Source organism: Pinus tabuliformis, chromosome 1_2, assembly GCF_031772625.1.
Source record: "Pinus tabuliformis cultivar Carrire ecotype Pingquan chromosome 1_2, CPIR1, whole genome shotgun sequence".
NCBI lineage: Eukaryota > Viridiplantae > Streptophyta > Pinopsida > Pinales > Pinaceae > Pinus > Pinus tabuliformis.
The window spans coordinates 534,893,158-534,907,927 of NC_142298.1; positions in this window are offsets into that span (position 1 = coordinate 534,893,158).

The window sequence follows — 14,770 nt, forward strand, 5'->3', positions numbered from 1 at the left end:
TCTCTGCTGTAGTTAATTGTTGACAACGGAAGCCAAACGAACCTCATTTCAGTAGAGGTGGTGAGGTGGTTGGGCCTACCAAATACAACACATCTGCAGTTGTACACCATCAAGTGGCTTCACCAAGGACGATATCTTTGCGTCAGCCAACAGTGTCGCCTTCCCTACAACATCAATCCCTTCATGGATGAGGTACTGTATGATTTTGATCCTCTTGAAGTTTGTGATGTATTATTAGGAAAACCATACTTATGGAAGCAACATGTTGTATATGATTCTAGACCTCGCTCTCCTACTATTTATTTGGGTGCTAAGTTATACAGTATATCGAAGGTGGCTAGACCTACCGCCATCTCTTTGATCTCTGTTAACAAATTCTTTAAGGTCATCTCCCATATTGGGAAATTTGTTTTCTTTCTAAGTTTCTCTCAAAGTAAGGGGAAGTTTGTGGACATGTCCATGTCCCCTGGAAAGGGTTCCTCCAAGTAGCAAAAGCAGGTGGATTGTCAGGGAAGAATATAGGGACATCTTCTCCTCACCCACAGGGGTACCCTTGCATTGTCAGGTCAAGCATTCAATCGATCTGACTCCCAGAGAACCTATACCCAATAGATTGATATATCACCACTCCATTCTAGAGAATGAAGAGATCAAATAGAAAATCCAGGAGTTGTTGCAACAAGGGCACATACCACTAAGTTCCTTGCCTTGTGGGAGCCCAATTATACTGGTATAGAAGAAGGACGGAACCTGGAGGCTCTACATTGATTAGCGGGCATTAAAAAACCATTGTTAGGAACAAGTATCCAATCCCACAGATTGATGACCTGTTGGACCAACTCAAGGGGGCAAGTATTTCAAAAAGATCGATCTAAAGTATGGTTATCACAGGGTTCCAATAGAGCCCACAGATGTATGGAAGACTACCTTTAAATCCAAGGAAGGCCTTTTTGAATGGTCGGTTATGACCTTCGGGTTGAAAAATTCCCCTGCTACTTTTAAGAGGTTAATGGATGACACCTTGTGGCCCTTCACCAAATCGTTCGTGGTGGTTCATCTTGACGACATCCTCATCTTCAGCAAGAGTTGGGAAGAACACTTGCAACACATTCAGTAGGTCCTTCAAACCCTTCGACAACACAAAATGTGTACCAACTTGGAGAAATGCACCTTTGGCATGATCCAGGTCCAATACTTGGGGTACATCATAGATGAGCGTGGCGTGCATGTGGACCCGACCAAGATCCAAGTCAATTGGGTTTGGCCAACCTCGACCACTCTAACGGAGCTTCGTAGCTTTTTGGCCCTTGCAAATTTTTATCAGAGGTTCATGTTAGGATTCTCCCATATCAATTGACCTTTGAGTCAGATTACTAAAGGTTGGGTGAAAGAAAAAATTTCCTAGTCCGAGTCCCAATACAAGGCATTCATTGAGTTGAAGCGCTGCCTCTGCTCTACACTGATACTCACACTACCAGACCTGCAACAACCATTTGAAATCAAGACAGATGCCTCAGACTATGCTATTAGTGCAGTGCTCACCCACACGAGCATCCAATGGCCTATCATAGTGAGACACTTTGTGATAAAATTTGGAAGTGCCCCACCTATGATAAAGAAATGTATTCCATCATGTAGCCTTGCTAACAGTAGAAGCACTACATTCTGGGGAAGGAGACAATCATCCACATCGATCACAAACCTCTTCAGTTTATATAGACACAGGGGAAGTTGCAGAATGGTCGCCATCATAAGTGGTCTATATATCTGCAATAATTCCACTTGAACATTAAATACAAAAAGGGCAACACCAATCATGTTACGAATTATCCCAGTCGACTCCCAGTTGCAGTACTGACTACTATTCTCAACTCTTATGGTCATGAGACCTCTCGTTGGCCACAACTATACAAAAATGATCCAGAGTTTGCCTCCCCATATCGGATTCTAGTAGATGGGAAGAAAGTTCTTGATTTCCACCTCTAGGACGCATTATTATGCTACCTTGGCGACATTTGTGTTCCTTCAAGCGAGCATGCCAAACGTATTTGGGAGGTGCACTACAGTCGAATCGCAGGACACTTTGGGGTGGATAAAATTGTGGGTGTACTACAAAATTACTTCTATTGGCCCAAACTCCGGATGGATTTTGGGAAATATATCAGATCCTGCATTACCTATGCCATCGCTAACCCATTCATCAAGAAGCAAGGCATATACACTCATCTACCTGTTCCTAGCTAGCTATGGGAATCCATCTCCATGGACTATATGTTTGGCCTCCCTTCTACCAAACATGGTAATGGTTGTGTATTTGTTGTCATGGATAGAATTTCTAAGATGGCTATATTGGCGGCCTGCAAGAAGAGTATCACCGTGGAGGACACTGCCAAACTCTTATTTGAACGAGTATGAGTACATTTTTGTATCCCACAGACTATTATATTTGATCAGGATAGAAGGTTCCTAGGCACATTTTTGGCAAACCTATGGACACTATTGGACAACAAGCTCACCAAGTCGTAAATCTTCTTTTGATACAAGTTCAGTTAACAACAAAAATTTTGAAATTGGCAATCTAGTTTTGAAATTGGACAAAGCTCACGAAGAAAAAGGTAAACACACTAAGTTTCAAAAATTATGGCTAGGTCCATTTCATATCATTGACAAACTAGGTTCATCAACCTTCATCCTCCAAGATCTATAGGGAAACATGGATGCTCTTCCCGTTAATAGGCTAGTTTTGAAAAATTATTTTTCTTAAGGATACCTATCCTTCTGTAGATATTTAAATAACCACATGTATATACCGGTGTCTTTAGTCCTAGTTATGTTATGTAATACATTTTTTTCTTCAAATTCGGGTCTCTTATTATTTACATGAAATTTGAATGATTATATAAGAGATATTAGAAAGACTGATTATAACTTTGAAGTTTAGTATTTCATCTAACTCTGAAATATTTATATCCATTAAATTATGAATGTTTCATAACTTGAAAACTCTATAAAGTCTGGTTATCCTATGATTGGTCATGAAAAGGTTTTCTTTAAAAAGTAAAGGCTATTTTGAAATTTTAGCATCTTTTGGCTTCAATTTTCATCCATTACTCTTGAGTGAATATACCTCTCCATCCACTAATTTTAAAATTTTTATAGGGTAATTCAAAAATATATAGAACTTGAAAGATAAGAGGTCTCATCATGAGCCAACTTACCATGATCATGGGAAACCGATGATACTAACATTATCAATACTCGCCACCAAACCAAGATAATGGCTTATGGTTATATAACCGTAAGACAATAGGTTTGATCACAAGTCAACTTGTTCAATATCATTATAACCTATGAATGGCATTGTCATAATCTGGTTACCAAGCTAGGACAATGGCTTTCAAGCAAACTTAAAAAAATAAAAGAAAAGAAAATATTAAAAAACACCTAAGAAACTTACTATAAGTTGATGGGATACTGGTATATTTGTGGTTAAATGGTAACCCTATCGAGGCTATGGACGCCTGCTGACAAAAATGGCTCTACCAACGACAAATAGGTCTATCTTAAAATCTAAGCTTCTATAGTTCTTAAATTTATCTTTAAAACTAATTAAATGACCAACATGATAATAAATATTTTCATCAATAAACAAATTATGTGATAATTCACAAGATGATGAATTAATTTATTCAGATATTTTTTATCAATCAAAACTTCAATATTTTTATCTTTCTAAGTCTTCTTGTTTAATTGTTTAAAACTTCATTTATTTTTAACTAAGATCACGTATTCACCGAGTATGTCGCCAATTGTTGTACTACTCAACAACCCCCCCATTATAGTTAATAGTAGAACAAATAAAATATGGGGGACCCTTTTTAGGATAAAATCATTTAAGTTCCAATAAAATAAGATAGTATTAGTTGTATTTTTCCAAAAAAATGAATAAAATGATAAATCTGCCTTATCGGAACCTTTATCGGAGCTTAGGTCCATCATGTGTATTTGAAAACATTCGCTTATGTTTAAAATCCCTTATCGACAAAAACTTGATCGGGGTTTTACAAATATGATAACATGACCTTTTTTAAAAATCTACGAATTAAAACTTTCTTCGAATGAGTTTTCAAAAGTTTAAGCCTAAAAAGTAATAAACACACTCTTTTGCGAATGTAACAAAAAGACTAACCCCACAGGATTTCCATGTATGATATCAGGGATTTCAATATCAGAATTTTTAAAACGATGCTCATGTCACTCATCTCCAAAGCTCTGATCATCGATCTCCAATATCCTCCATCCGCCAATCTCCAATATGTGATAACCATTTGCCTCTGACCTCTGATCTCCGACATACTCTTCACTCCGATATCCGGATCCGACATGTGTTTTAACGTTGATTAATAAGAATTTCACATGTGCCTATTTAATAGGAACTTTTGAATGAGACCATCGATATCACATCGCCGAAACAAAGCTTCAATATTGTGGATCTAATGTAGTTATCAAAAAGAGTTGAATATGGTTTCACATCTGCTCCATATCAGAGATACCTATATCGCAAGTTTTTCATGTTGTCTCATTTTAAAATTTGCAATGAACCTTTCTCTGATACCATATGGTTCTTGCCACTTGTCACTTCCATACGGGGCCATTGTTATAATATTGAAAAGTATGTTTTCATTGGTTTTGCGGGAAGTTTGTTATGTTTTGATTTAAAATCGGTTTTCGTCTGAGTTTAATAAAAGAACTAATAAGATCTGTTTGGCTGAAATAGGGATGAACCCAGGGTCGATAAGGAGAAAGTAACAGTTCGATCCAAGGTTTCTAAAGACTCTCTGCCATGTACCATAATTTAATTCTAAACAAAAGAGATTGTTGTAATAGAGATTGAGAAAGGACAACACATGGGCAGAAAATAAATCCTTTGGCTAAAGAGCTCCTAAAATTGTTTCCAGATGTAAAATTAGTGACTAAAGTATGGGAGGAATCATCGAAAAAGAAGGCTAAGAGGATAAAATATCTATCAAAGATTGACTTGGAATGCCATTGGCATTTCCTAGTCAAACTGTATAATCAATGGATGATATTGAGACGTCTCTCCAACAACACTACTCATTTACTTTCAGCACTTAAAGATATGTTATTCACTACACAAATGCATATATGACTCCATCATCCGCTTGAATTAAAATCCAAACGACAGATATATATGAGATTCAACAGCGAACAGATAGTCAAGTTGCTACAACTACAATCGATTGTTGTCTTTTACTTTTATTATTTTTAGTATGGTTTTTTGAAATGACTTCATCATTCTATGGCACTTTGCTAGATTTGTGTTTTGATTACAAACTATAAATCCCCTTCATTGTTATGAAGGAAGGGTTTTGAATTTTTGTGAGAAAGCTTCTAGTTTTCACTACTGTATCTTGGAGGAATCTTAATAGAAAGAGGAACCACTACTATTTCACTTATGAGTAGAGTTAACGTTTATCAGGTACTATTATCTCATTAATAGTATGTTGTTTATGATTTAAATGGTTACTGTATTTGTCTTTATCATATACATGTTTGCAAGCAGTTAAGCTTTATTACTATTGATCATGTGCTTAATTGAAATATTTTAAGTATATGAATGAAAATGATATCTGATATTGATTTAATTATCTATTTAATTAAACTAGTTATCTTTATATATTTTAACCTCACAAAGGATTTGATGATCTATATTATCATGTTTAATGTGATATCTTTATAAGTCACATGTATAGAAAAAAGCTTTCTCATGATAGATAGTTTAAGTCTATGTATTTTTGTTTCTTAGTGTCATTCATATAATCAATCCCACACTTATATATCACATCCACTTTTTATCTTTTATTAAGGGAAACTGGTACCATAAACCCAGTCGAAGCCACTATTCCAAACAGAAAAGGAGTTATCCTCAGTTCCTGACCGGGTGGTTTCCCTCAATGTTGAGGTAGATGTTTTCAGACCTTCAACACGATGTGAGGAAGAAGATAACGATTCTTTACAATGGTCTTATTCAAAGCTCTAAAATCCACACACGTGCACTATGTACCATATTTCTTTGGAACCAAGACAATAGGAGACCCACAAGGAGATGTGTTAGGCCTGATGACCCATTTTTCAAGCATCTCTTGAATTTGCTTCCTGAAATCTATATTCTCCAAAACTGACATTCTATACATGCCAATGTTTGGAATTAGTGCATCTTGCTACAAATGAATCTCATGTTGGATTCCTATTTTAGGAGGAAACCCTTCAAGTTCCTAAACATGTTGTCATAAGTGTTAACAACTTCAACCAATTCATGATTGAGTTTAGAATCACATCATGTGAAAGCTTCAGATTCAGCAGTATCTTTAGCTTTAATCATCAACAACACAAAATTCTTACTAGCATTTACAAGCCTTTTCATTTGACTAGCACTTACAAGAGATAAGTTCATCTTCTTGTGATGTGATCTAACAATATACTCAGCTCCATCTTTAAAAATATGATATTTGTTCTCATGACGATAGAATATGGCTTTTCAGTCAAACAAGTATGGACTCCCTAAAACAATTCTGCATATGTCAAGTGGTACAACACCAAGCTCTACCTCATCTGTAAAGCTTGTAGTGATGGCGAATTTAAGTTTACATTTTCTTGTCACTTGTAATTTGGCATCATCACATACCAAACCCAAAGGGTAAGGTTTAGAATGAGGTGTAGTTTCTAGATTTAGTTTCTTGACAATTTCTTTAGAAATAAGATTGACTTGGGATCGACTATCAAGGATTGTATCAACTTTTGTATGTTATGTAATGACCCTGATTTGAAAAATATCACTTCTTTATTTATCATTTTGAGACTCAATAGGCTTACTAGAAGAACTAGTACTTGCATTAGAAGCTTTACCTTTCATTTGCATGGCTGTGATTTTGGTTTCATCCTCTAAATCAGAATGTAGATCTTGTTGAATTGTTGTAGCAATGTTTTGTTTCCCCTTGTTATTGAACTTCTTTGGTCTCATTTTTGGATGTAATTTCCAACAATTTTCTTCATCATGGCATTCTTTTGAACAATGTTTATAGGTAAGGTTTTCTCCTTCTTTCTTGACTGTAACATTTTTTTCCTTTGTCTTTAAACTTCCCCTTTCCTTTGTCTCCAAATTTGGAAGGTTTCTTGCTAGTATCTTGAGGAACATTCTTCCCTCTTGATTCTAAATGAGTTGCTTGAACAAATACTTCATCTAGATTGGTGGGATTAAATATAAGTATAGTATGTGTCAAATAACTATGTAATCCACCTATGTATTTAAGGAGAGTGTCTTTTGAAGACAAATCAACACACAATATTAAAGCTCTTCTTCTAAATTCTTGTGTGTAACTTTGGACACTCTAAATTTTAGCTTGTCTAAAATTTTTCCAATCCTTAATCATTTTTTTATATATAGCCTGATGGATAAAATTGCCTTCTTAATGCATCCATAAAATCATTCCAAGAAGAGATAATTTTACCACTTTTCTTCAAATCTTCTTGAGTTCTGGACTCCCACTAGATGAGGGTTGCACTTTCCAAATGAAGAGAAGCAAGTTGGATCTTTGTAACATCATCATCAATCTTTTGAATCTTGTAATAGACTTTAATTTGACAAACCCAATTATCCAAATTTTCAGCATTTACATCCCCATTGTACATAGGCAATTCAAACTTGACATCAAGCTTAAGTAAAGGAGACTTAGCATGTCCTTTTCGAGATCTAGGAGTGATCTAAAATTAAAATTGAAGGTTTCTTGAAAAAAATTGTGAGCTAGTTTATGTCTTGTGGGCAATGGATCGAAATTGCAAAATCACATAAACTTTAAAATTTTAGTTAATTTTTGCAGATTTAACCAGAGAAAAATAGACAACATGCAGCATCACAAAGCAACAATTTGATGACGGATTTCACCCCTTCTTGGCTACGTCTCCAAGTCTAACTTCCAATGTTGGCCCTTTATATCATACACTCAAAATGTCAATTAAATCAACATACAATTCTCAAATCACAAAAATAATGTTGTCATTGTGTTCAAAACACCCAAAAACCCCTATATAGGCTCTTGTTGGGCTCAAAAAGGCTAAAAAATGGCCAAGTTGGGCCTCCTCCATTTTTTAGATATATGTCTTACAAAATGACAAAACAGGAAAAACATGCAACGATTCTCCTTTTGGCGAAACTACCAAGTGAGAATTTGGCACAGGAGCAACAAAATTCCACTAAAAATGGTGCAATTTTTGAATCATTAATCGTGCCAATAAGGCTTACGTGTTGACTCTTTAGCCCTAGGATCAGTCATATGGGGCTCAAAGTGGCCAGGGGCATAGGCCATTGGCCACACACCCAATGGCTTCTGCGCTCCTAGTCGTGTGTGGGCCATGTGGCTGCAGGCTAGGTGCAACGTGCCAACCCTACTTCATAGCCTCCATTGGTGGTTACATGATGATTGTTGGAACCGGTGGTTGGGCTAATTGCCCGCCCCCTCCACCCCCTCTCCATCGCCCCCCCAACCCATAACATGGTTACACCATAAATAAAAATGGCCCATATAGTTATAATGAGTGTCTCTAGTGCTATAAAAATTTGGAGTTTGGTTGTTCAATGTGAGGTTGTGGGTTCAATTCTGGTCGGGTCAGCCACTAACCATAAAAAAATTGCACAAGTCCTAAGGGCCATGTGGTGCCCTCCCATTGGGCCACATGGTGCCTCCTGATTGGATGTACCTGAAACTTACCAACCAATGAAATTCTGCCAACCAGACCTGTATGGCTCTGCCACATGTTAGAATAGGATTGGCTTGCCTGACATCTATACTGCCTAGTCAGTAACCCAATAAACCTTGCAAGTTGATTTTTTAGTTATTTTCCAAAAACTTTAGAACACGATAACTTTCACATACGGTGTCGGATTGAGGAAATTCAAGCATCCTTGGAATGAAAATGATGAGATCTATGATTTCGTGCCAAATTTGAGCGATTTTGAGCACTTTGATTTTTTAGCATATTTTTTATCCCCTGGATCAAGGAGTATGTCTAGGTGTTGAAGGAGGTGAGGAAGGAGGTGAGGATGGAGATGAATATGGAGGTGATTGAGGAGGTTAGGGTGGAGGCTTGCTCCCATCACCACCATTACCTTTTGGATGATTTGAACTCTCTTCTTGCAACCTTGTTGTCCTCTCATTATACAACACTTTCACCATGTCAGACACATCATAGAAAGCCTTTCTGAAATCCCTCTCATCCTCAGACATAATACCCTATCCTTCTTCATATGCCATGACTGGTGGAGTTTTTGGATTTTGTGACCTACTTGAACCAATTTGAGGGTTTCGTTCTTCAAGCACTCCTTCTCCTCTTCTCCATATAGACCTTGTAATCATTCAAGAAACACACTTGCAAAAATTGTCAAACCTTCAAAACAACCACGCTCTGATACCAAACTAATATGTAATTAAAAATTGAAGGTTTTTTGAAAATGTATGCGAGGTAGTTTAGGTCTTTTGGGAAATGGATCAAATTTGAAAAAGCACATAAAATTTGTAATTTTAGTTAAATTTTGCAGATTTAAAAAGAGAAAAATAAACAACAAGCAGCATCATAAACAACAATTTGATGACGGAGTTCACCCCTTCTGGGCTACATCTCCGGGTCTAGATTCCAATGATGGCCCTTTAAATGATATGCTCAAAATGTCAATTAAATCAACATACAATGCTCAAATCAGAAAAATAAACTACCATTGTGTCCAAAACACCCAAAAACTCCTATGCAGGCTCTTCTTCGGCTCAAAAAGGCTTAAAAATGGAAAATTTAGGCCTCCTTGTTCACTTCCTAGTATTTTTTTTGCAAATTCACCAAACTGGCTAAACTGGAAACAAATTCCTCCTTTGGAGGATCCACCGGGCGACAAATTAGCATGGGTTCGGCATTGATTCCCGCCATTAATTGTGCAATTTATCGGACTATTAGTTGGCCCCCGCGCCCTATTCCTCTTCCCTCCTGTCGGCCACGTGGCATTCAATGTGGGGAGGGGCACGGGCCAGAGTCCATGTGCCCACTGCCTATAGCATTTGGTCGTGTGTTTCATAATATGGTTGTGGTTGGGGTGTGGGCAGGGTGCCACGTGCCCCGCCCCTTCGCATTCATTGCCAACAGTTACCTAGTGATTGTTGGAACTAGGTGCTACGGCTAACTCCCTGCCCCCTCTGCCTTACACTTGGTTATATCACAATACGTAAAACCTGGGGCTAGGCCGGCCAGGCAAGCCAGCTGGCTTGAACAACCCCTCCCCCCAAATAGTGGAACGATTAAACAATAAATATAATGCACCATATAGTTATAACAAGAGGCATTGTGGTGGAACAGTAAGTCGAACGGTTGTGTATTATGAGGTTGTGGGGTTGAACCGCATCAAGAATGATTGGCCCATAAAAAAAATTGCATGTCTTTCAAGGGCCACGTAGGACCCTCTCATAGGGCCATGTGTCGCCCTATGATTAGCCAAAACCAAAACTCAACAACCAATAGAAAACTGCCAATTGTCCCTATACAATCATGCCATGTGTCAACATGAGATTGATCCGCCTGACCACCATACTTGCATAGTCACCCTATTGAAATTAGTGCCACATCATTGTATGGCCTCCCTAGTCGGTTGCCTAGTCAACCCTGCAAGTTGACTTTTTAGTTGTTTTCCAAAAACTTCAAAACACGACAAATTTCACATACGGTGTCAGATTGAGACGATTCAAGCATTGTTGGAATCAGAAAGATGAGATATATGATTTGGCACTACTTTAAGGAGATTTTGAGCACTTTGATTTTTGAGTATATTTTTTATCTCCTGGATCAACATAACTCAAAAAATATGGAATTAGGAACATTCAAATATTTCTGCAATATGGGGCATAACCGAGGGGAATTACCATGAGAACAAAAATTTTTAGTATTCATTATAAGACATACCTTGTTGATATGGGAAGGAGTGATATTGAGTGTGTCCCTAGAAAGGAACAATTGAAGATACTTGCGCAAATCCTTCTAAAGGCCATTTCTATGGAGGAGGGGGTCCTAAAGGAACATTATAAGATCTTGCACCCCGCAACCTTAGACACTCTTAACATGGTGAACCTTGGTGTAGCAACCTGTGCACCAAACTTGATGACAGCCAGGTTTCTTAGTATTCATCTCCTTCAACTTCTAAGTCAAATAACAATTTGGTTCTGAAATTTAGTTAGAGAAAGATCGTTGGAATAGAGCCTAACTTAAAGTGGCCAGAATATCCTACCATAGCCTCAATTTTCATATCTTTCTCTAAGGATTCTATTAAATTGGCAATATTTTGTTGTCAAGGGTATTCTCGTTAATGGTAACAAAGCTTGAATGAAACAATTTTTCTGATGATCTAGATGGATAAGGTGGGTTATTTTCCTTACAACATCTTTTAACCTTTCCATGCACTCCCATGCAGATTCTCCTTCCTTTTGCTTGATATCGCACAACTTAGTCAAACCTTGTTGCTCGGACTGAGGTAGTTTAAATTCCTTAATAAACTCCTCTTTCAATACATCCAAAGTCAAATTTTGAGGGGGTTGTATAAACCTGATGTAACATTGAAGGGGTCTTCTTGTTAATGTAGTCTAGAATTCAACTAACTTAGTTGCATATGGAGTTGCTCTGGATCTCCAAGTGGCCTCACATAAGGACCATTTTTGTTTAACATCTTCATCTTCTTGTCCCCAAAACTTAAGGTATCAAGTGAAAGATCCCACTACATTACCAGCCATTGGAGTAGAACTAGGAAAAACTAAAATAAACCCTTTTGGACCATGTTGAAAAATATTGCTGCCAATTGCATTTACTCTGTTACTGTGAAAATTCAGAGTCTTAGAAAGCTTAAAGAGGAAACTTGGTAGATTTTGATAAAGCACAAGGGGAAGGGATGGAAGAGAACCAAACGTGTTATTATCTTGCAAAGTACTAATTTCATGGGAAGGGATGTCTTCTTGGAACAACTTATGCATCACAAAATGCATGTCTTCATCTATAGGGGTGCTATGGTTGGTCACCGCAATTTTCTAGTCTAGTGTTCGAGCTTCACCTTATTCTTGATGGGCATCATCACCACAACGTTTTTCTCTGAACTCACTTTCTCTAGCTTCCTTTCCTCTACTAGAACTCCCATATCCTCTGAATCCTTTCTTCTGCAACTCTGGGTTGTCCAACACTTACTTTATCTACTTCAATTCTTCTCATCTCTTTATCATTTCCATCATCCTTATCTCCATCCATTCCTCATATATACGATCCCTTTTTATTACCCTTAAATCTCTATAATTCCATCTTTCTTCCCCTTCCATCACAACTCTTTTCTATATTCCAAAACAGGTCATCTTCTCCCCCGAAATCCTCCCCCTAGCCCAATGGTTTTAAGCTACCATATTAGTTGAAGAGAAGGGTAGCAATCTTTCTTCCACCAATAAGATCTTGATCCACAAAGGGATTTTCTTCAACAATATTCCTCTCAACGCAAACCTGAAAACTGCTTATACTTTCAAGAAGGATTGATGGTTTTCTGCAAAAAAATCAATAATATACCCTTCCATTGTCGTTTTCACCCAGAAATCAACAGCTCTAGTAAGGTCATGATCTAGCCAGTGTAGTGTAACTAGATTTGATGAAGTCCAGTTCTGATAGGTTCATCCAGAAATTTGATTTCTTAAAGAATTATGCAACCCTCGCAACCAATGATATAGTTTTTTGGGGAATTCGAACCAAAATATTTCGTACTAATCACTACCAAACTCATAGAAAAATATCTCTTTGTGAAGCCAATCAAGATCCTTTTGTTGTAACTCTGCTTGTTGAAGAATGAAAGTGTCACACTTTTCCTCCCACCATGTCTTAATACTAATCTTTAAAATCCTACTCACCATTATAAAATAAACCCCAGTTAAATTTCAATGACCTAGAAATCGAACCATTTTTTGGCGAAAAATATTTCAAATACGAGGGTTCTGCTGGAGGGGCCAACAAGATGGCTCTGTTGTAATCTAACTCGTGCTGGAATTTTCAATCATCCACAAGGGAAGAAGGTCTCACATAAAGCATTACCAGGACTTCTAAGAATGTTAACAAGGACTGAATACATTTACCATTTATATAAGACAAGAACCATTAGAGAGAAAACTAGAGAGTCATTACATGTGAACTCATACATGAATTTAAAAAAAAATAAAAATCAAGCAGTAAATGATCACTTGCATAATACAATATATCTCCATACAAATTGTCTCCTTTTATTAACATTAGGCCAAACAAATATTTACAATCATAGATCCATAGAGTTACAACTATATTTGATACATCAATCCTGTCAGATCCTCAATTACAAATACATGAACATATGATCATAACATGAATATGAATTCCAACAACATGATGACCTCTTTCTTCATCCTCTTTGTGTTTTTGTGCATGTGTATCTCTATATTCTATGACTCACCTTAGAACTTCTTTTATATTTTTTTCCTGTTGACATTTTCAATCGATACACTACCTTGATACCATCAATCATAATTCACTCACTTTGACAGGATCAATCTATTTCTCATGACATTGTCAAACTTCACTCCATACCTTGATAAAATAAACTTAACTCATGCTCGCTTGATGTTGTCAAGCTTGTGTTCACACTCGCTTAACAATTCCCAAAATAAAGGCTCAATACATCTTTCATTTTTTAACTTCTCGTTTTCTTCTTTCTGTTACCTGTTTTCAATCAAAATTGACCAATCAAAACCCAACATCAAGTAAGAGTATAATTATTAATGTTTTATAATGTATTTAATTAAACCTGACCAAATATGTATATTCACTTATGTTTTTGTTATAGTCGACATTGTTTTTTTATTTAGAGTAATTTTTTTAATCATGTGTGAACTCCATTTTTCCATTTGAAAACAAAATTATCCCTATCTCAACAATTGAGAAAATGTAGGCCGCAACATTAAAATGAATGCCTAAGGAAAATTAGACATGCTCATATGTTGAAATATAAACTAAATGTTCTTCTAAAGCTTCCACATTTACCTATGAATTCAAAATGAATGCAAAAAGTACTTGACCGAGGATGAGCTTGCATTGGAATGTTAAACAATAATGAGAAATTAAAAGGAGAAGTGTATGTTGAGCAACCTTAAAGTTCTATAAATAAAGGGAAAAAACATTTATTGTGCAAGTTAAAGAAAGCATTATATGGCTATAAACAAGCTCCTAGAATTTGGTATAAAGAATACATGACTTTTCCATGGAAAAGGGGACTCATAAAAGTATGAACAATACTAAACATAAAGAAGATGATCTTGGAAACATTGTTCTTCTTTTTTGTAAAGATTTCTTTTGATTTCTATTACTGGTCGAAAGAAAACAATTTACATGGAAAAATTTTCCATAAAGCAAAACTTTATAAGATATCTAGATGACTTGGTAGGTCTAGCTGACCAAAATTTTCCATAAAAATATCATCTACCCATGACTGACTAATATTCGTGAGGACTGTAGTTGTTGACAATTTAGTTCACCTAGTTTATGAGTCCTAGCAAAAAAAATATAGCTTATATTACTTTACATATATATCTTCTACATACTGGAATTGAAAAAAAAAAGAAGTAAGGTATTTTACAAAAAACATAGACTTTGACTATGAGACTCATAAAGT